Genomic DNA, 23,025 nt, shown 5'->3' on the forward strand with positions numbered 1-23,025 from the left:
CTCACCTGTGAGTGTCCTTAGACAGTCCCTTCCTTCCTCTCTCTGCTGTGAGGCTGGCAACTAGAATAGGCTCTATAGCTGGGTACACACTTGCCAGAACTGTGCCTGAGAATAAAACACAGTCTATGATATCATCTTAGCTGATCTTAGCCTTGTTCCTCCCCCTGTGAGCTAAGGTGTCATCTTGGTAGTGGCTGTGTGTTGGGCTGTAAGGAGAGAGCTGTTGAAGGACTAGAGATGCCACAGTGAGTGCTGGTGTCTTCTCCTCTGTGGATGTACTTGGGTGGTGTCACACTGCTGCCCTGTTCCTGGTCTGGCATGGGAGATGGACTGTCCTGCCCTGGGGAAACATGCTTCTGGACAGAGTTGTGTGTCTGCATTTAAACTAAATAAATTGAAATCCAATTACCCCCAAATTCACCCCATAAACAGATCAGTTCCTTGACCTTTGAAGTAATCAAAAAGTTTCATGCTGCCTGTGGAGAGCTATGCCTTTAACAGAATTGCTATCAGGTGTCTTTTACCCAAGGTACATTAAAAAAAAAAAAAGAAAAAAAGGCAGCCAGGGGCTGGTGAGACCAAGTGCCTTGTTTCAGATTTGCCTGGTGTGTTAAGCTGTTATGAAACCTGCTCAAAGTGTACTTGGTCAAACAGTCAGTGCATTGTAGCTGTTTTTTGGGTGTGAGCCCTTCTTGGCAGGTGATCTCTTATACTTCTTCACAGGTGATTTAAAAGCCCCTGTTTGGAGCAGGCTTTGGTCACTTGCTGCAGGTTTATTCCTGTAAATGTATTTAAGGGTTAATTATTCAGTAGAGCTCTTGAAACTTCTCAATTTGAACAGTACTTAAGAAGCCTAATTGCACTGCACCATGGTAATCTGCAAAAGTATAAATAACCATGCAGCTAATAAGAGAGAACAGTCATTTCCACTTACCCTGGTACTTTTCAAGGTATTAGTGCCTTAAAAAACTTTTGCCTCTTTACGTTGCAAGTACAAATGGCACTGTGATTGTACTTTAAATGTAATTGCCAAACAATCTGCTCTGCATAAATAATGTAACAAACAGGCAGACCTTGTCTTAATCCTGAGCCTGCAGCATCACCTGAGCTCTGCAGAAAGGCAATAGCATCACCCCTTTTGGAGGTTTCCCAAAGTGATAGAAATATAATTAATCATCAGAACAATTGAAAGCATCCAGCACTTGGTCAGCTGGGAAAACAAGCTGCTTTGTGGGAGTGTTTCAGCATGTTCTGGAACACTTCTGCATCTGGTCACCTGTGAAATAGGGGCCAGTGGGGGACCTGGACATTCAGAGAGGTTGAGAAGTTAGAACTTCTCAAGTTCTTTTCCTAGTTCTGTGAGGAAAGCTCAGGGTAAGAGCTAGCAGGTCGATCTCCTGGGCTCTAAACCTTCACTGTAAAAATCAGGAATAAGCCATGTTTTACTTGACAGGGGAGTGTGGAATCTTGGAGAGCATCTGTAAGTTTTTCTGCAAAGGACATTGCAGAAATGCAAATAGATAGTAAGTGTAAGAAATAAACCAGAGAAATACTCCTTTTCTTGGGATTTCCTGTTCTGTTTGCACAATCAGAGCCCTGAATATTTCCATTATTTAAATTGGTGTTTTTAAATATTTTCTTTTCACTTTTGAGACCCTGAAAATTTAAAAGGAGGATTTGTGTTTGCAGAATGAATGTAAGCCTCCTGGTAAGAGGTTTGCTTTCCTTAGTTACTTTTTGTAGAATCTTTGAGCCCCCAGATGGGTCACAAACTGAATGCAACTTCAACTAAATATTAGAAGATGATCTGTGTATTTCCAAGGGGTTTGGGGCTTTTTTCCCTGTATTCTGGAGATACTCCTACTCCTTTCTGCTAGGCAGGAGCCCTGCCCATCTGAGCAGTGGTGCTGTATGATATCTATCCTGACCACTTGGCAAACACAGTTGCTTCCACAAGAGAAGAGTGTGGCTTTTGTGGCAGAGAGCAATGAATCACTCAGCAGAGGATGCTGAGATAGAGCAGAGTGCAAGGAAATCTCCAAATACCATCTTGCCTCTACCTGCTCCATGCATCAAAATCTCCTCCTCAGTTCCCCCTGGGTTTACAGCATGAGAGGCTTCTTTTAATGGAAAACTGAATTGCCATATAAAAAGAATTTCTAATCCCTGCATCTAAATACGAAAACAAGTAAATCAATAAGAAAACATCCTGAATATAATTTAAAAAGGGAGTGAGAGCAGCAGAGGAAGAGGGAAGAATTAGAAGTTACATTGGAAACTGCTCCTATATCAGGCTGATATGAGCTTAGACAGGGGAAATGCTAGTCAGCATTTAAATGCAGGAGCATAGACATTGCTCTAATATCCAAATTCATGTTCCTGGAACCTGAAACAATCACAGAAAAGGTCTCTATTGCTACTGAAGCAGCCAGCCTTGAAGAGCCAACTTCAAGGAAAAAACACACACCCACACACCTTCTTCCCTGCAAATGCCACATCTCTTCTTCGTCACAGGAGATACCTGTCAGTTGTGGTTTAGAGTTTTGCTTTTTCCACTGAGTTGATAATTTTCCTCCTATGAAAGGAAGTTACTTTATTGCTCCTTTACTATACTTACAGTGGTGTGAGTCATTTATGAATTTCTAGAGAGACATCTTTTTCATAGGTCAACAAATGTTGACTATGTAGAAATTATTTAAGTTTTTAGACATGCAAACCCTTCATCAGTTCTCATTGCCTAGAGAATTAGTAGTTAAGAATCATGCCTGCTTTAAATAAAAATGAGATGGCCTATGCTTTCTGTAGAATTTCTTTTCACCCCACTAATACCTCTCCTCCATCTACAAAAGGAAAACAATTTTCCCTTTAAATCTGTAAACGTACATGGGTTTGGTTTGAAATGCTGTTGGAGCACCTCTAATTCTCAAATCCCAGGATCCCTGCATCAAATGTCATTGTCCATGAGAAACTATAAGCATAGAGATGTGATTTGTCATGAAAATGAACTTTCTCTCTAAAAAGAAGGTGCCAGACTCTTCACAGGAATTGTTTAGGCTGTACATTTTGAGATGAAGTTGTGGGAGCATGACATTCTGAATAAGTATTTAAAGTTGATATTGTAATATTTAAAATGTTTGCAACTGTTTTAACCAGTGTGTATTGAGCAGTTTCTTTCTGCTGAGATAACTGGAATAAAAGGTTTTCCATTTTATTACTCAGGAATTAATTTATTTGATTTATTTGGATTGCAGTAGCTAAAAAGACAGCTTCCCTCTCAAGGGATCTCTCAATCTCAGGTGAGACAGAGACAACAGGGTGATCCAGAAGGTAGGAGAGGCACGAGTGAGCAAGGTGCTGTTTATGGTCCATGCCACAGCCATGGCTGCAGCACATCAGCTAATTGGGCAGTGGGGAGCAGTTTAGATTTTCTTCCCAAGTGCAAGCACTTGCATGTGTCAGCTCTGAGTCCCTGCTACCATTTTACCCACCTCAGATGAGTTCCCTGGAGTTCCCCTCCTCTGGCTGTTGTCCCAGCTAAATTATCTGATTGTGCATTAACCAAAAATTGCAACTAACTCTTTCTGTTTAAGAGGCTAAAATGCTGATGAAGGAATTTTTATAGATATATTCCTTCTTGTTTTCTTTCTTGTTTTCTTGGTTATTAACCAAGATATTATGTCTCCATGGCAGCAGTCAAAAATCCCCAAGCATTTTTTTTCCTCTTGTGGCTGCTGTGCCTAAAGAGGTTAGTCTGTTGTTTTAGTCTCTTTGTTGAGTTAGGGAAAAAAACCACAACCCTTTCAGCTTTTTAATAGAGGCAGCTGCAAAATGCAGCAGCTGCAACCCCAGTTTGGAACAGAGAGGAGTAAAACCCCTCAGCTTGGTTGCAGGCTGCCTTATGTTGTGCATTGCTGTTTCATTCAGTTCTGTTTGAATTACCAGAGGGCTTTATGTTGTTTCCTCCCATGAAATCTCCTCTTAAGCCTCCCACAGTCCCCAGGGACCCTCAGCATGTGCCAGTGTACCTCTAGCATTGCAAAAATTTCCCAGCTCAAGCTGATTTGTGTGCCCTAGGTTTGTGTGTGGCACATGGAGCTGGCTTCAGATGGGTCTGCTCTAGGAGGGAAAGGGTGGATGTGGTCAGAAGTGCCCTTGGGGAGCTGAGGCTTGGTCTGGTTGTTCCAAATGCAGCAGTTTCTAAGACTGTTTGGTGGGTTAAAGAAATCAGGGATCAGGAGTGTCAAAAAGCATGATTTAAATTTCTGTGTCATCCTTTGGTAACAAGCTAAACCTGCAATAGGTCGTGGCACAGCCAGAGCATTCTTAGGAGTATTTCTATCCCAGTGTCAGTGTATTATTTAGACTGCATTGTGAATGGCAAATTCTGGTTTGTGCCACAACCTCTTGTTCATTACTGGTTTGGCTCCACTGGGGCATTGTAGTTTTCCTGTAGTTTGCTGTATTGAAATGCAGTCTCCATGACCAGCAGCTGACATCTCCTCTCAGTATTGTCAAATTTGATTACATTTATAATTTTCCACTTTTATGCTGATGACATGCATCTTCGATATGTGCTATTTTCTGGATGATTGTATTCAGGCGTAAAATTAATGGAGCTGATTTTCAAAGTAGTAATACTTCCCATTATTGCATCTTCTTTGGCACTTTTTAATAATGCTGCAAAATGCAGAAATCCTGTGCTGATGAGAAGGGTTTCTTGTACCTGCAGTCAGCCATCAGGGCATGGGGGGAAGGAGCCAGCTGTGTGTGCAAGCACCCTGATCTCTCTTGGATTTGAAAAGCAGGGTGACCAAAAGTTGCATTTTTACTGTTGTTAGAATGCATAAATAGCATAGCTTAATGATGGTGAGTTTTTTAGGCTTTGGGAGCCAGTTATGAAAATCTTTGTTGTTGAGAGCTGTTAGTGCAGACTGTGTTTGCTGAAGAACCAAGGGAATGTGGAGCTGCAGCAGATGACCACAGTGTGAGATGAGAGTTGTTCCTCGAGGCTCCCAGCACCCTGAGTTGCAACCAGTGCACACCTTCAGCAACATCCCAGAGTTATGCATTTCTTAACCTCTATACTCTTGATGAGCAGTCATTTCCCCACAGTGGTGATCCATTTTCCCCTGGTCCAGCTCAGCCTGGCTGGCAGTCACAGATGTCATAGGTGTCATCTTGGCATGGGAACTACACTGGAATTCTTTGGGACATGAACAGTAGCTGCATGTTGGCTCATTCCTGAGCTTGCTACTCCCAAATGAAGATGGTGGCCCTTTGTTAAATAATGTGAGCTAAACAAATTAATTGTGGATGCCAGGAAATACACTGAAGGGATTGTTCAGATTTGCTTAGGCTGTGTGTAGCTGAATGGGATGATGCATGATAATTAAAAATAAATAAATAAATAAATTCAAGGAGTTGAACAGAATGAACCATATGTTTAGCCCTCCTTGAATGTGCCAGAGTCCCAGGTAGCATCCAGAGCATACATTCTTTGCAATTCAAACTAGGAGATGCTGTCATTGCAACAAAGGGATAGTGTGAGTTAAAACTATTATAAATGTCTATTTTGGGAAGCAATAATAAAAATTATTAGGCTTATCTTACATTCAGGCCTGTACTTTAGGATTAGGCAAAATCAGTAATGGCAATAAAGATAAGACTTTATTTTTTAATACTTTAAGTGTAAGACTAAATTGCGTAGAGAAGTTTCATTTGTCTCCTTCCCAGTGTTACCCTAGCCCTGTTATATCCCACAGGATTTTCCAAAAAGGGAATAGCAATATTCACACCTTTGCTTTCTGGTGGTTCCTTGCTTTAATCATGTTAATGTTGCCTCAGGGATGGCAGAGAGCAAGGGGGATGCTGCAAAATCATGTGGAAAGTATTAGCCCAGCAAATGAGTCTAAAAGCCTTTGCACATGTCTTGGGGTGGTGTGTGGATTGAAGTCCCACCTTTGCTTATTAAGATGTCTTAGTCCTCTTGTTTCATGAAGCTCATTTGTCTTTTGTGAGCCAGCCTGCTGAATGGTCCATTTGTTGTGTCTCTTAATTGCTTCATTAGTGACCTTTCTGTGGGGGTGGGGATGTCACCAGACAGGGGGCCTTTTGGATTTATTAATTTTTTGTTTGCCAAGAAAGCTCTGAGACTAATTGCCAAGACTTCCCAGAAGATATTAGTTTACAAATTTTAATGACACTTATGATTTATTAATGTGCTTCCCCCTGCATCTTCCCATCCCTATTCCTTGGTGAAATTCCTACTCAATTGGAACAAATGAGTAAAAACAGAACTGCAGATTGTAATGGTGTTTTAGATATTCTGCTATTTTAAAAATAAATGCCCATGCTTTATTTATATCTGTGAATCTCTGAAGACAGAGGTAAATCTTGGCTTTCTGCCCCAGAACCTTGTTTTGGTGTTGCAGGGTGGGAGAAAGGTGTTCACATTTTCATGTGCAGGTAATTCCTGTCCAACTTGTGCTATACATCCCCACTCTGTGCCCCACTCACACAGCTTTTGCAGCTTGAAATTGGGGCTGCTTTGCTGAAGTTGTTGATGTTCAAACATGTGGCTGTGAGAGGACTGGGCTGGTCACTGCAGATACCTTTGGGTGAGAAATGTACTCCTTGAATATACCTAGAGAGGTGATGTGTTTGTACATGTGTGTTGATCTCACAGATAAAACTACTGGGCTAGTGGGATGCTCCTTTTTAATAAGGAGACCTGGGAACTTTTGGATGCATTTTGTTTTCTGGCTGGATACAGTGAAGCAAAAAGAAAAGGTAATTTATCAAATACCTAAATTTTTGAGGAAATGTTCTTGGGATGAAAGTAGAATTCCAAACAAAATGTAGAGAGAAAAAAACATGCTGGATTTTGTTTTAATTTTCCACAATTCAGGTAAGAGCACCAGCCATCCCTCTTGAATTATTTATATTCTACAAAAGAGCTGCAAAAGGAGAAACTGAGAATCTCTCCAGGGAGAGACTCACTTTAATCTTGTGTGTGGAAGATCCAAGTTCAAGCCCTTGCTCTGAATAAGTATAAAGGGAAGTGCTTTTTTATTCCTCAAGTAATTACATTGTATAACTCATTGCTACAGGATGTTGTGAGGCAGAAATAATAAAATCATAAATGGATTTCAAAGGGGGCTCTGTGAATTAATGGAGGATATTTCTGCTGGTGGCTGAATAACCTATGGTTTACATTAATTATTTTACAACACTGAAGGAACAGACATGTCTACAGCTTTTGGATCAGAGTTGCAGAAACTTTTTTTTTTTTTTTTAATCTATTTGTCAGCAATGAGCTACTCATGCTTTAAGTATTCTAATGGAATAGCTGGGATTGTGCTGGAGATGTGATATTCCACAGTATTTTAGTGGGTTTGAGATTTGGAGATCTCTATGTCCAGAGAACTGGATGACAGACCCTGGGAAGAAATCTTTTATCTCTTTCATATACTTTTTCAAGAATACTCTGTGGCAGATTGATATTTGTAATTTGGTGTGTCTACTGTGGTCATCTTATTCAAAAATGGGATTTGAGTCTTCTGCATCACAGGTGGGTTCTCCATCAATTGGTGTCTCTTGGATGCTGGCACATATTGTAAGTAAAGGTGTTTCTTTGGCCTGCAAGTGCTCTTTGAAATTGTAGTTAAAAAAAAAAAAAAAAAAACAAAAAAACCCAACATCCAACCCCAAACCAAAACAAACCAACCAGAAATATCTTTGGCATAATTTAGTTTTTAAACTAGTCCTCTTAGGCCCTCAGCTGGGTCAATGGAAACTTAGACCTTTTCAGAACACTAGTCATTTCATTTCAGAAAACTAGATAATAAAATGAGAAATTTAGGGAATTTAATCCCAAGAGATATTTTGGTGTAGATTTATAAGCATTAGGATCTCAGTGTGAACTAATGAAATTCATTGTGGAAAAAAATGAAGTGTTCTAGGAAGCTGGAAGAATATGCTTGTCCCTGTGTTCTCAACTAATATATGCTATATTTATAATAGTTTTTCTGTCCTTACTGGTGAATTTCTTTGATTATGGCTCCTGAAGAAAGGAGACATCCTATCCCATCAGCAAAGGATTTAAAGCTCTGGTGATGTTCCCAGGCATTTAGTTCTGAGGTTGTGGTGGAGCAGGTCAGAGGAAGCTGTGCCAAGAGCAAATGTGGTTTTGAAGCCTCACTGTCCCTGTGAAGTCATCGTGGCAGGTAAAGTGTGTTTGTAGTGCTTTGCCTGCTTGTTCAGAAGCAGCAGGGCAGCACTCAGGAGGGAGTCTGCAGCCAAGAACCTGCTGCTGCAGCTCCTGTGGGTCTTGTGAGTGTTGCTGCATCAGCAGCTCACACCTGTTAACAGCAATTGGCCCCTCCATCGCTGCTTCTATCCTCTGCAGCAGCAATTCCATTGCTCTTTAAAAGCTGCTCCCTTTGTTGAGTTACCTAATCTTACATTCTAATGAGATTTGGATGTTGACTGCAAAACTTTTTGCAGGAAGCCACACTTAAAGATGAATTTGTTTTGACCTTACTAATGTCTTTTTCTGATCACTCTTTGCCGTGCAGAGGAGTTTTGTTGGCACAGATTAGTAGTGAATGCATTCAATGGAAATCTGTGCCAGTAGTAATGAAAACCACACATTACATTTGCTTATAAATATGCAAATAGATAAATGAAAAATAAAACTTTCTTAATAAATTATATAAGAGCTTTCATACTAAGTCTCATCTACTAGGACTAGGAGAGGTGGTGCCCAGAAAAGAGTATGTTAAAAATCTTAGAGTGTTATGTGGATGGACAGGGTAGAACATCTCATATAAGCAAAGGCTGAGAGAGGTCTTTATGCTGGAGAAGGGAAGGCTGGAGTGAGACTGGTAGATTGCATCAATGTGTGCAAATTCCTCAAAGCAGGGGAAAAGAAGATGGAGCCATGCTCTTTTAAGTGTCTGCCCAGTGACAGGATAAATACAATGCATGGGAACAAACTGAAACTCAGGATGTTCCCTCTGAAAGTGATGGAAACATTTTTTACTGTGTAAGTGACTGAACACTGGCAGAGGTTGTCCAAGGAGGCCGTGGTGTGTCCATCCTTGGACATACTCAAAAGCCATCTGGACTGATCCTGGGCAAATGCCTTCCAGGTGGCTCTGCTTGAGCTGGAGGTTGGATCAGATCAGCTCCAAAGATTCCTTCCAACCTCAGCAATTCCTTGGTTCCAGAAGAATAAAGAAGCATTGACCTAAGGTTCAGAGCCAGTAGGAGAATTTGGTCCTTAGGACAATATGTAATTAATCTATCCTTGCTGGACCCTCTTTTTACCCATATTTTTGATGGGTTCCTAGAATCAGACACAAAATCTTTCAAGGATTGTAGTACATGCAGAGACTTCATCTGTGGCTCAGAAAGTTCCCTGGCCTCTGGTCAGTCAGACAGAGATAGATACTGCCACAAACTCTGCAGGCAGTCAGGCCTACCTAAGGAGCACCAGGTTCTGGCACAGGGCAGTTTCTGTGTTGGTGCCACCTCCTGTTGCTGCAGTGCCCCTGTCCACACTGAGAGCAAGATTTGTTTCTCTTTGACCAAACTATTCCTTTCCTTTTTCTTCCCTCCCTTGGCCTTTCTGTTCTTTCTAATTAGGCTTCAGATCAAACCACAAATCTTGGATGCTTTGTACAGTGGCTTGTAGAATTTAGTACTTTAGTACTTTAACATGGGTTGTGTCTGTTTATATTCATGTTTTATAATGCTGTGGGTTTTTTGGTTCCCCCCTCCCCCCAGTGCACTGCCATTTTATAAAGGCTATAAATAATCCAAATGATGGAGAAACACTGTTTAAAATGTGCCACAAATCCTTCCATCTTTCTTTCAGTCTGGTCTGTCTCTCTCATTATGTCCTTGGTAGATTCATTAGGCTTCTAATGAAGTTAAAAGGGCCTGTATGAAGTGGTCGCTTCTCCAAATAATATTTTCAAAGGGCTACATTTCCCCAGCCTGGAAGGCAGCCTTTGATTTATTTACTTTACCCCATGTGCTTCATCTGTAAAATCTGTCAGCCAGTTCTTTTACAGTACATGCCTGACCAAGTGAAAATGAAAGCTCTTGTAAACTACTAGATCATGGGAAGCTAGTGCATTTTTACATATAGAATTTCTGCCTCTGAATAAAATCTATAGAAGGTTAGTGAGGCCTTTCTATAACCAGATTGCTAAGCCTTGTTTTGGGCTCTTTGAAGGTAAATTACTTTAGAAAATTGACTCCATAAATATTAGTAGTCAGTTATAGCCAGTTTTCCCTGAAGCTTGCTGTCCAGATGCCTGAATCTAGCAGCAGGCTGGCAGCTGGGCATTCAGCAGCCTGCAGGTCTAGTCAGGCGTGCAAAAATCTGGTGGTGTATTGGAAAAGCTGAGGGATGTTATTCCCATGATAAAGCCAAGAATATCCTTTGGCATCTGTAACAGGAATGTTATATGTTATTTTCTGAATCCTGTAGTGTAGCTCAGGGTATCTGTGAGGAAGATGATAATAGGAGACAGATAACAGGAAGATGGGTGGGCTGCTGATTCTGCTGTTACTGCCAAGCCTTACCCCAAAATCAGGTAGTTGGTCCAGGGTTGAGAGATTCACTGTGAACTGAACTGGGTAAGTTCTGGTCCATTTAAAATGCAACAGTCTCCAGCTATCTGTAACTACAGCCAAGGGTGCAGGGCATTCTTTTGTACAAAAATTCCTGGAAGTTCCAAAGGTAATGGGGGAGAAGTACAGAGAAAGAGCAACCCATCACTGGGACTTGGGTGCTGACCTTGTGGAAATCTGAGCTCACAAGGAGTGATCAGCCACATGGAAAGAGAAATGCTCATTGCTCTTCTTGCATCTCTTTGAAATGTTAGAAATTGTAGGAGTCATTTGTTTTAAGAGGAAGCTTGGTTGCTGATTATTGGTCAGGATGAGGGGGGATGAGTAAGCAACAGGTTCAGAGCAGAAGTCAGGAACAGCTTGGAAAAGAGCAGTTCACACAAAGGTAATGTGTCCCAGGTCTTGGTGTGGAAACAGGAGGATCACACAGCATCCATCAGCATAAAAGGGTGTATGAGTTCCCTTGAGAGCTCATAAAGTATGATCCCTCTGTGGGTCTTGTGTAACCACTTCAGGGATCACAGAGAAGCTTGACCTTGACACAAATCTCTGTACAGCCATTCTGTGGGAGACCTTGTCTTTTCTTTGGATTACTTGCAGCTGTAAGTGTGGGTGAGGAAAACCAAGGCAGTAAGGTCATCTGTTCAAATGTAAGGTTTCAGATAAAATGTTATATTGCCATGGAGTAGCTAAGCTATAGAGTAAGCAGCAGACCATGGTACATCATTCAGTGTGCCTTTAGCAAAGTAGAGAGTAAATGTCTCCTGGAAGATTAAAATCCCATTGGTTCTATTATGTGTAACCAATAAAGTTAAAAGGGATGTCTATGAGGAATACAGAGTTACCACAGCACATTTAACTTGGTACCCCCAAGTGTGCATTTTCTATTTTGTACTAGGCATGAGGAACAAAGGAAGAAGAGTTTTGGGGTTTCTCTTTGGAAGAGTACATGTAGGGAGACTGTAGTGGACCATTTACCTCTCTGAGGATTGGAGAGTGGTCTGCATCAACACTGCCTAATTGTAGGGGCTGAGGGGTTTTACTCACATTATCTGCAAAGTTGGGATATGTTTATTGTCCAGTGGCCTTTTAACAGTGATGGGCACAAGAACATGGCCCATCTGTTACACTGGTGGAAACTTACATTTTCTTTTTGAAAGTGCTCCTTTTAAATAGTGACAGTGCACTTGGTTTGTTTAGGGGACAGATGAGGGTGAAGTTAAGGAGGCTGTGGTCTAACTTGGTTGATTAGATAAATCTGATCCAAGCAGAGTGCATTATGTGGTTTGTTATGAAATATTCTCTGTCACATAACATACCAGAAGAATCAGTGTTGTGACTGTGCAGACAGGGGGATTGTGCTTTTCCTTGGAATGCAATAGCAAACTTGTTTTTCTCATGTCTGTCTGGTTCCAGATTATCACTGGACATGACACCTTGCCATGTCCCTCTGGCAAATCTGGAATTGGTTTGGCACTTGCACTGCTAGGAAGCTTTTGAGACATGCTTGGCAGTGGCATTGTTGAGGGACTCAGATCTTGTGGAAAAGTGGGTTCTTGAACTCCTTAGCACAGATATTCCAGTTTTCTATTCACTGTATCACTTGCAAAAAATGAAGGCAGAATCCTTTGTTCTCAGGACTCATTTCTTGTGTTTTATCTCAGCTTCATTGGTCACTGTTCTCCTTCTCATCCCATGTGACAATAACCATTACAAATGCTGCAGTAGGCTGTGTTGCAAACTGTTATCTTCAAAAATGACATTCATAAAGGTTAATAATTGGAATAAGCTCTGGCAGTTACTAATTAGCACCATTACACAATCAGCTCACATTCTGGCAGCATTAGGCATACTTAATCAGTCAATTATCATTGATCTTGGAAAGTGGTGCTCTAAAGTTAGCATAAGGTGCCTTTGTAAGTGGAGAGAAGGAATTTGACACTGCCATAGTGGTCAGGCTGCTGGGAACATGTGGTTTGAGGGACCAGTATGGTATACCTGGTTGTGATGGATAGATTGGAATTAAAAATCAGATAGTATAGACTCACCTTCAAACAGGCATAAATAGGTCCTATCACTGTCTCTGCCATTTCAAACAGTAGAAGGTGTTCAGGGAGAGAGCTGGCTTTGGGGAATAATGGATTTAATGACTTCAATGAATTTCAGCTAACGTGTAATGACTTACAAGCTTTTCAAAGAACAGCTGGAACATAAGGTACTATTTTCCTTGGTTTTATTTTCCTTCATGTGAGTTATAGTTCTCAGGGTAAGGAAGTTGTAAACAAGATGGGGGAGGCACCAAAGGATTCTAAATTCTAAAGGATTTCCCTTTAGAAGTATTTCATAAAGTGACCTTAATCTTATGAATGTAAATGTTATGATTGCTCTGTGTTCCCTCAGACACTCAGAGCCTTTGCTGCTCGTGCTGGCTCAGAGTGCAGAGGGAGCAGGGCTGGTGCTGCACACAGTGGCTGTGGTTTTCTAGCCAGTGTTTGGCTGCTCCCAACTTGAGAGTCTCAACATGCATCTCTTGTAAAACCATCTGTTATTGTGCCTGGTCAGGAAGGTGTGCAGAGATGCGTGGCCCACGCAAGCAAGGATGGTGGCTGCAGTCCAGAGTGTGAGGGAGATTTTCCAGATCTCTGTGTGGAAAATGAATGTGTGGAGTGATCAGGGCTGACATGCTGATTTCTGGTCTTGCTTCCCTTTTATAATTCTGTGTTTTGACTGTTTAAGATATGGTCTGCAATGTGTGCAAATTCACAAGGGGTAGAACGGGCAAGTTGTCAACAACATGATGGAATGTAAGGAGAGTCCAGGATGCTGTGAAAGTAAAGCCACTTGTGTAGGTGAAAGGGCCAGGAAAAACATGAGTTTTACTTGACTCCCCTTTGGAGTTTGGCCCAGGGCCTCTGCCTGTTCAGCAGAAGGGAAGATGCATTGTTGTGATTATTTTGGAATGTGTTTGTAATCTAGCTCTCTCTCCTGCTGTTTATTCTCTAGGAGTTTTCATTGTGGGCAAATGATCCAGAAAAAAATCTGGTTAGCATCTTACAGGCTGGATGTTTCCTCAAAACCATTTTTTGCAGGAGAAATCTTGAGAATACATTTCAGGGCTGACTGAAGTCAGAACAACATTGATTATTTTTTCTCTACATCTGAACGTTTGCCTTTGCTCTTGGCAAAAATCTATAAGGGGTCTTGGGAGTAGGGACAAGGAGAAAACATGTCAGAAATTCTACTCTGGTTCCAGCTTCTGGGAAAAGTTAACCCAGTGTGAAGGGAATTGTTTAAAAAGTACTTGATCATAAATATGGTTCTAGAAGTAGTAGATGGGAGTGCAAGAACAATCCAGACCCCAGAATTTCCTTGCTTGCTATCTGAGATGCAGATTCTTCTCAGAAGTGTAAAGGAAACTTGGTTGAAGAATTATTGAAAATATGACCATGGCTATGGATTGTAAAATGATTAAATAATCTGGAAAGAGGAAATATGTACAGGAAACCTATTTTAGATGTAGGTCACTAATGTAGTGCCCAATTTGGAGGAGGTTTGACTAGATGACCTTTAAAGGTCATCTTCCAACCCAAACTATTCTATGATTCTAAGGAAGTCAGAGTGTTTCCAGGCATTTTTTTCTGGAGACTTTGGGTCAGGTCTTGTGAAGGTAATGAAGAGAAACATGTCTTCATCTACCAGGTACTTAGCCTGAGAAAATTCCCTGGGCCATTCCCATGGGAATCGTGTGCCTTGGGAGAAGTGGCCAGAGCTGCTGCCTGGGCTGGTGTCACAGCAGAGCTCTGGCTCCTGGGCACGGATGCTGTGCTGCAGAGATCAGGCAGGATTTCCCCTCAAACCCTCCAAAAATCCATAACCTGTGTAGGTACTTCTGGAGGCGATAGGTGTGCTTTAAAAAATGTGCAAGACTCAGGGCTCAGAACTGGTAAACAGCTCTGGCGTTCTGCTGTATGACAAATGACATCACCTCTGAAGTGTGCCTTGGTATGGCAACAAATACTATGGCAACATCTGTACGTGCTGCTAATTTTAGAAAAGAGGTGCCAGGCTACAGTAGCTCAGTTAAGGAAAAACAGTTGGATACTTTGTTCTTACGGCGGTCCTCTAAGTATGCAAATATATACAATATAATCACTCCCTCCCCCGCTCGGACTCCCAATACCTATTCTCCAGTTACTGAAGATTTTGCAGCAGTACAGAGGCAGGTTTTAGTAAAAACACCTTTAAAACAGAGCATGAATTTCTTGGGAAGGTGAGAAGTGTCCATTTTGAAGGACTTAAGGTACATGTTAGCCTCTGAGGTAGAAGTCTGACTCTGGTTAGTCATGCCTTTGGGAGGGAGGGCAAACACTGGTGGGTTTTTCTTAACCCTGTGTCCATAGTCCAGTGATAGGAGAGCCTCTCACCCATATCCTTTGAGAAAAGCAGCGTAACAGCTTCATATTAGAGGCTGACTGTGGAAGGAGTTGAGAGGTTGAATAATTTTTCCTTGAGTTTAGTCAGCACACTTTAGACCTATGTGACCTTGTCTTGAAATGTCCCCATTAGAGTATTATGTAAATGGGGTAGTGAAGCCAACATGGAAATTGGACAATATGCAATAAAAAGTGTTGATTTGACACTGAGGCCGTGCTCTCTGCAGTGCATCTGCTCTGATTTAGATCCCACCAACAAGCAAAATATTGCAGTGCAGATGTGCAGTTTGACAGGATGCTTGGGGCTGATGGCTCAGGAACATGAAAAATTCTCATCTCACCTCTTTGTGCCCTCTCCAGCTGATTACACAGTGGAGACCACAGAGTGCAGAAATCAGCTGGCTGCTGTTGGGGCAATGCTGGAGAGATGTGAGTGCTGTCAAAGCAGCAGTGGTCAAGCCAACAGTGCTGAACAGCTGGTGGAAGAGCAGAAGGAGGCATTTGAAATGTGAGGGATCTTGAGCAGCTCAGCATCTCACTTCTTTTTCTTAAAAAGGCATGAAGTTGTGTTTGTAAAGTGAGGCAGTGGATGATTCTTAGAAAAAACACTAGGGAAATTGGTGACTATACAAGGACTACTTGATTTTTTTTTTTTTTAAGCTCATGGTAGTTGAGTAGGAGAGATCATAATATAAAGAGAGTCTTAGGACCATGTTCACTGGAACAGACTGTTGCTTTGCTTTCTGACAGTCACCATCTTCATGGAGAAAAATTACAAGTGATTAGTTACTTGTGTGCAGAATTTGATTTTGCCATGGGAAGATACATTTTAGAGAATCTTGACAATAGGGTTGTCCTTGGAGCAGATACCTTCTGGAAGTATTAGGTTACACTCTTGGTGTAATCCTAAATAGGATGAAAAAATTGTCTAGAAGCAACTATGGGGATAAGCTGTGAAGTTTTAACTGTGTCACTGGTGACTCATGGATGTCTAACTATTAAAGAAATTCTGAGGTTATAAAGGCAAAAGGAGCATTGTACTCAGACACTGTGCAAGATCATGCAGGAGAAGAAAATCAGTCACAGACATTAAGCAGAGATTAATTCCTCATCTAACATCTGCTTCATCAAGAGCAAAACTCTTGGGAAAACATCCTATCTTGATTGTAAAATTAGCAGTAATGAAGAATTTACCTTATCCATTAGTAGAATCTGCTGGAACACTTGCCCTCCCTGTTCTTAAAAAAAACACCCAAAATAGAACAAAATACCTTCTTACCCATGCTTGTCTAGCCTGAGTTTATCAGGTTTTAGCTCTTTATGCTTTTGTTCACTGAATGGATAGACCCTCTGTCCCCAAGCAGGTACTCACATCCTGTTTAAAGACCAGTTGCTTTCCATAATGCAGCACTAATGATTCCTTTTTGGGCAACACTGCTCTTGACAAATGGCAACAAATCCAATGTCCTCAGATTTTTCATGTTCCAGTTTCTAATGTGGGAAGACAATTCTTTAAAAGGTGCTCTTTGTAGAAGTGCAGCTCTGCACGTCCTCAGATTCATAGATTTAAAGCATAGAGAAGAAGTAATGATAATAATCTAATTGTATAGTGCAGTCCAGAGAATCTTACTCAATAATTTCTACATTGAGTCCCCAGTGTAGTTTGAAGTATTGCTTCTTGGCTGGAAACATACTCAGTCTTTACTAATACTTATAGTCTTTCAATTATGTGATCTGATTTGCATTGCTGCTAGAACTGCATTTCATTTTTGATGCTGCAGCAAATGGACTCTGGGCTGAGTTGGCCAAATTTAGTGATGCTGAAAGACAGGCTGGTTTGCTATATATCTGAGAGCCTCAGCACCTGTGAAATTTGAAATTGAAGCCATGATTCCTGGATGATGAAAACCAAGCATTGGAACTCTTTGTTCCTCAATTTCCCTTTCATGGAGTTATAATTATTTGCAAAAAGAGCTGAGGGCAAAAAAAATCAGGGGGATGAAATAAGGCACTGGCTCATTCATGTGGATGACTTTTTTTTTTTTTTTTTTTTTTTTTCCTTGAGAGGTTTTTTTTTTAATCTTTAAAAGACCCTTGAAAGAGGTGATCTTTCTTCTTGAGACTGAGGATTGAGAAGGTTTTCTTCCTTTTCAACTCTAGCAAAGGCTTCATGGCTGATTAGTGTGTCTCTGGAGGGGGCAGCCAGACACTCAGGTTCTCTGTGGATCTTGGATATGTCTGGTGCCTGAGGAAAAGGAGAATCTGAGCTCAAGCTTGGTGCTGCTGTGAGATAGATTATTAATATTCCATGTTGGAGGCACCTTGGATGCAGGCAGCCCCAAGGCTGGACAGAGGGGACAAGGCTGACAACCAGCACAGTGCTTCCCTCTGTTTGATGTGCTGTTGGATCCATTACTGCTGTGTGTCTGCTGCCTCCTGTGCTCTGTGAGTGCCCTTGGCATCACCTGGGAGCTGCTCTCAAACAGCAAATGGTGCTCAGTGACCCCAGCTCATCACCAGCTGGGAATGCTGGTGATTGAATAGCAGGCTCCCTGCAGATGGAGGTCCTGTGTGCCTTGGCTGGAATAAGGGCAGTTGTAGGGTTAAAGGCACTGTGTGAAAATGAAAATGGGGTGAGGTGCCCAGCTCCTTCTTGATTCTTTCCCCTGCAAAAGTTCCTCTTGGCTTAAAACAAAACAAAAAAAAAAACCCCCCAAAAAACCCCAAAAACACATAATTCGTGGCTTTGTTCTGAAATAGGAGGTGGTGAACAGCAGAATAATGTTGGAGGATTTTATTTGCTGTGGCTATAAGGTGAGGAAAGTACAGATAAAGCATGCAGCTTTTCTACTGCAGGAACTGATACAGTATTTTCTAAAGATATGGTCATGGCTAGTCTGACTGTTCTAGCACCAAAAAAAAGCTCCACATTTTGGAACAACTGGCTTGTGTTTCTTCATGTTATTAGTTAGCTGAAAATAGCTCTTTCCTTTTTACATGTTTTAGTTTATCTTCCTAGACTGGGATATTTTATTTTAGCCTTGCAACTGTAGTATTTACTTCTCTTGTGTATTTTCAGGTACAATGGAAAGATGCTCACTGCACAAAATAAAGCACAGTTTTTATTTGTATTAGATTGCAGATCCCCCTGCTTAAGGAGAAAAAGCTGTCTTCGATTCCCTGCCATTAAATACTTGTTATGTTGTTTATAGTGTTTTAAAATTAAAACCTCATCTGGTCATTTCAGCATTTGTCACCTTCTACTTTTCTGCCTCTCAATAGGGCATTTACAAGTGTTTCTATTGGCTTTTTCTGCCTAGCAACATTTGTTGCAAGTAGTTTAGGAAAATAAATGGTTTTCCATCATAAATCCAAAGCTGCAGCAGGACTTAACAACCTTTAGTTATCTTTCCTCAGAGTTCTCTTTAGAAAGAAAGAGTTATCTGATGTGATAAAAATGAAGAACTTGGTGCTATGAAATCTCTGTTTACATTCTGCAAACACGAAGTTTTTCCATTAGAGTCTGTCTTTTTATGAAGGAAATTGTGGGATGTCCCTCACTTCCATTTGCTGTGCTGAAATAACACAGTGGGGCTGGGTGTTTGTGACTGGCTGCTGAGGCACAAAGCAGAATTCTGGGGCTGGTGTCTCTGGTGCTGGATGCTGAGGGAGGGCCCAAATGAGAGCCCAGCTTGACAAATTGCTCTGCAGAGAACAATCTCTTCCCTGCAAGTTTGTGCTCTCTTTCTGCTGCACAGGTCTAATGTGACCAATTGCATTTTGTTGTGTTTTAGCAGTGACATTTCTGCCACTGTTTGGCAGCCAGTTCCTTATTTTAAGTGCCAGAGCTGTCCCAAACTTGAATTTTCTATCTGATAATTTCAATTTCTTAGCCCATCTAGGCATTTTGATGAAGTATCTCCAATAGGCACTACTGATGATTCTGCAAGTTACAGAATTTTAGTGACATTTGGCCTAATATTTCAGGGGTTTTTTTACTTTTAATTTTTGCATCCATTTTGAAAAGGTAAATAGGATTAGTTTTTTTTTTCTGTCTGAATCCATCAGGAATTGGAACAAGCTTCAAGACCTTTCACATTCTGGTGATTACTAATAGCCCCCTGTCCTTTCTTTGCCAAATTGCATATCTAATTATTTTAATCTCATCCACAAAGTGGATGAGAACACCATGGAACACTTAATTCTGAATTTTGCCCAAATTCTTGTTATTCATTTCATAATATGATTAAAAACTGATTTTTAATTGAGAATAAAGCTGCTGGATTCATTGGAGATCCCTAACACAGCATAGCTAAGATCTGACTCAGATTTATTTGTCTAAGTATAGTTTTCCCAGTGCTATATATAGATGGATTTTAGGAAGAAAATATTTTAATAGTTTCTTCCTTAAAAGCCATTGGTTATGTAACAGTCAGGGTTTTTATTAAACAGAAGCTTGATTTCATTGGTTTTTGAATTTCTTTGTGTTGAAGTAACAATAATCTAGGAGAAGAAATGTGTCAAAGGGTAGAAATGGTTTCAAATGCGTTTTGCAGACAAAATGTAGACAGTGTTCTTCACACATGTCATTTAACCAGAACTCATGTAGGACAGAAAGTGAATCAAATGGAATATTTATTGAATTCTGCTGATGTTTTTCTTTCTGTCAAAAACTTATAGTGCAAATATGCTTTTCTCCCCCCTTCTTTCATGGCACCTATCTTTTGTAACAGACTTGGGCTATGGTGGAATATTTAAGACCTTGTGACTCTGACCTTCTCCTGCCTTGTGGTTGAATTGAAAGTTCAACCTCTTTGGGGTTCAGCAGCTCAGAATTCTTTACAGGTGCTTCCATTTCCCACAAACTGAAGATCTACCCTTACCCTTTTACATTTCAGTGCACATCTATTTGCACTGGTTTTTCAAGTTAAACTAAGTTCATGGGAAATGGTGTTTGAGTGCCTCATCTCTAGACCCTTGCAGTTGGTATAGAATGATGAAACTCTTCAGGTGGGAGCAAAATTCAGGAAGGAAACAGATTTCTGTATTTTTCACATTAGCAATATGGAGATGGTTGTGCCCATTCACTCAAGGAATGTGTAAGTAATTGCATTCAGTTTATTGTGGAAATGGAAACTGTTGCATTATTAGTATAAATGTCATAGGAATCTTAAGGACCAAGCTTATCTGTACCTGTATTTTTTTCTAGACAAAGTTAAACACAGACTTACCAAAAGCATTTATTGTACACAGCCCCCAGAGCCTCACCTCTGTATCCAAACCTCAGGCTGGGTGCATGAAAGCCCTGTTTTTCAGATATTGCCTGCAAGGATTTAATGCTGTCACACTCTGACTGACAGTTTTCAAAGGACAGCCTCTGCTTTTACTGGTTGTCAGCAGTAAAAACTTTTTGCATGTTTGGTGTTCAGTGTTTATTTCTCAAGTTGGTTGGCTGGTTGGGGCTCACATCCAAGATCAGAGGGTTGTAGGGAAGGTGCTGCTGAGAAAATTAATCTCTCAGGGACAAAGTAAAATGGATTTTAAGAAGGAAGATGTTTCAGAAGATAGATGTAGGAAAATTTAGTGTGTTTTGATTAGGTCGTCAATGCTGCATACTTAAGCTGAAGATCAACTCTCATTAAGTTTAATTGGACATCTGTATTAGGTAGGTGTCTTTGAAAATCTTTCCCTTTATATACGCCTCTTTTTTTGCACAGGCAATATTACCCACAAAAATTCATCTGGCCTCCAAATTGTAAAGCTGCTGCTTTTTCTTTTTCACTAAGGGAGAAGTTGGATGAATATTTTATTTATGGGATGAAGTAGATATTTGTCCTGTTCAGCTACTAATAGTATTTGTATAAACCACATAATAAAATGGTCATTGCTGTTCTGATATTCTGATATTGGGACTCAGGATGTATTTTTAAATGGGAATATTTTATTAATGCAAATATCTCCCAACCAAACATTCATACTTGCATCTTTCAATCAACTGAAAAATGACAGCTGGAAATGGAATGCATGTTTGGAAAATAGTAGTAAAACTTAGTGTTCTTATCATTGGAGACTGACAGTTGCTCTAGGAGATCTGTTGAGGCCTGGGACCAGAGTCAAGAGATGTTTCTGCATCTTGATATAAGAAGCTGTTTCTGCATCTTGTTTTACTGCTCTAGATCCTTCTCTGGCTTCTAGCTCACCTATTTTGCAGCATGGTGTAGTTATCAGGAGTCAGGGCAACACAATTCTGTGAAAGTCCCACAAGGCAAAGTTTTCAAGGAGTATCCAAGGAGAGGAGAGCTGGGGCATAGCTCTCTGTGGGTGTCACCTGTCAAAGGACAGAGCCTGGTGCTGGGCTGGCAGGGCTCTATGGTGCCTGGCACATGCTGAGGGTCACTTGTCAGCTGTCCCTTGGCTGACTGGGTAGGGGAAGGTTGGTGCCATGTGGGAGCTGTTGGGATGTGGTGCCTGGTTGCCTTTGTTGCTTTTCTCCAGTCCACAGACCCTGCAGAGAACATCTTGAGAGAGAGAGCCCTACCTGGCAGTGTGCCCTCTTTTGCTTCTGCATCTAGAACCAATTTTTTTTTTTTTTTGGACCAAGTGTAAGTTGACATCAAAGAAGTTTTCACTTCTCTCAAAGGTTATTATTTTAAAGGGCAAATAATGCCCAGAGCAGGATTTTGCTGTTCCCTCTATATTTTTCTTCTGGTGACAAGCTGATTACTTTTCCTGCTGTTTTATTTTCCTGTTTTTGCTTTCCTACAAACTTCCAACTACCATGAAAACTCCCAAGTGGTTTTTGCCCAAATGCATGCAGGTGAGCTTTTAAATGTGAATTGCTTGGTAGATAAATGAGAATCAGTTGCTATATTTAATTATGCAGTCTTCTGTAATGTGTCTCCAACAAGCATTCATCTTATGGATAGTAATTATTCTTAGCATGCCCATCTGAGCAAAATTATACTTTGGTAATTGGTTTTGAATCCTATATCCCTTTATTTTAAGCAGCACTCACTTTAATCCTTTCTATCAATGTTTGGGGATTGAAAGTGAGGTGAGCATGTGGCAGGAGCCAGGGAAGGTTTTTTCTTTTTCTTTGTTAGGATGCTGCCAAGCTGACATGGTGGAAGTGGAGGGTGGCTGGTGGTGGCTGATGATGCCAAGCAGGCTGCTGGGTTGTTTGTGCTCACACTGATACTCTGCACACTGAGGATGCCCAGGCTGCTATTGCTGCTCCTGGGGCTGCAGTGAAAGTGTGACACTTCTGTCTGGGGATGCAGGGCCACACTGATGGCACAACTGTTACTCACCAGCAGTGGAAGTGTGATGATTTCTCTTTGTGGCTTATGTATAGACCAATGTCCTGGCAACCTTGGGCAGCAGGTGATCAAACAGCTCTTTTTATGCTTTTGAAATAGAAGCTATGATTCTTCAGCTAAGTACCTGTATCAGACACATCTGGATGTAACTTAGGGAAGTGGTTGTTTTGTGGTTTTGGTTTCTTTTTCTATGCTTATTTGGTCTTGTTGGCCCCACTGGCTATTTTGTTCATGCAAATAAGCTTAGGTGATGTTTTCTGACAGATGAATTGGATGTCTCTATGTTCAGCTCTTCATTTCTCTTCAGTGGGAAACTGAAGCAGAGGAGTTGACATGATGCTTTCTTGATCCTAGTGTGTGTTTCCAGCCAGAGCTAATAACTCTTAATACAGAGGGAAAACAAAAAAAAGGAGGAAATTCTTGTGGCTGGGTTTATGGCTGCTGACAAAACCATGTGTGGCAGCTCTTTGTATTGCCCTGATGTTTTAACACATCCCCTCAAACTCAGCACAGTGTAGCCCTTTGCCATGGATTGTCTCAAATAAATCTGGTGCCTTCAGGGATCTCGCTATGAAAGCCTCTCTGGTATCCTGCTTACTCTTCCCCACTCAGCACAATCCATCTGCAGA

At 41.0% G+C, this 23,025-nt stretch overlaps 1 protein-coding gene across 1 annotated transcript in view; it reads left to right on the top strand.

Moving 5' to 3' along the window:
• SORCS3 (sortilin related VPS10 domain containing receptor 3) overlaps positions 1–23,025 on the top strand; it is a 263,888-nt gene that overhangs the window by 85,678 nt on the left and 155,185 nt on the right. The window lies entirely within an intron of this gene.

The sequence above is a fragment of the Erithacus rubecula genome (genome assembly GCF_903797595.1).
Source record: "Erithacus rubecula genome assembly, chromosome: 9".
Taxonomy (NCBI): Eukaryota; Metazoa; Chordata; class Aves; order Passeriformes; family Muscicapidae; genus Erithacus; species Erithacus rubecula.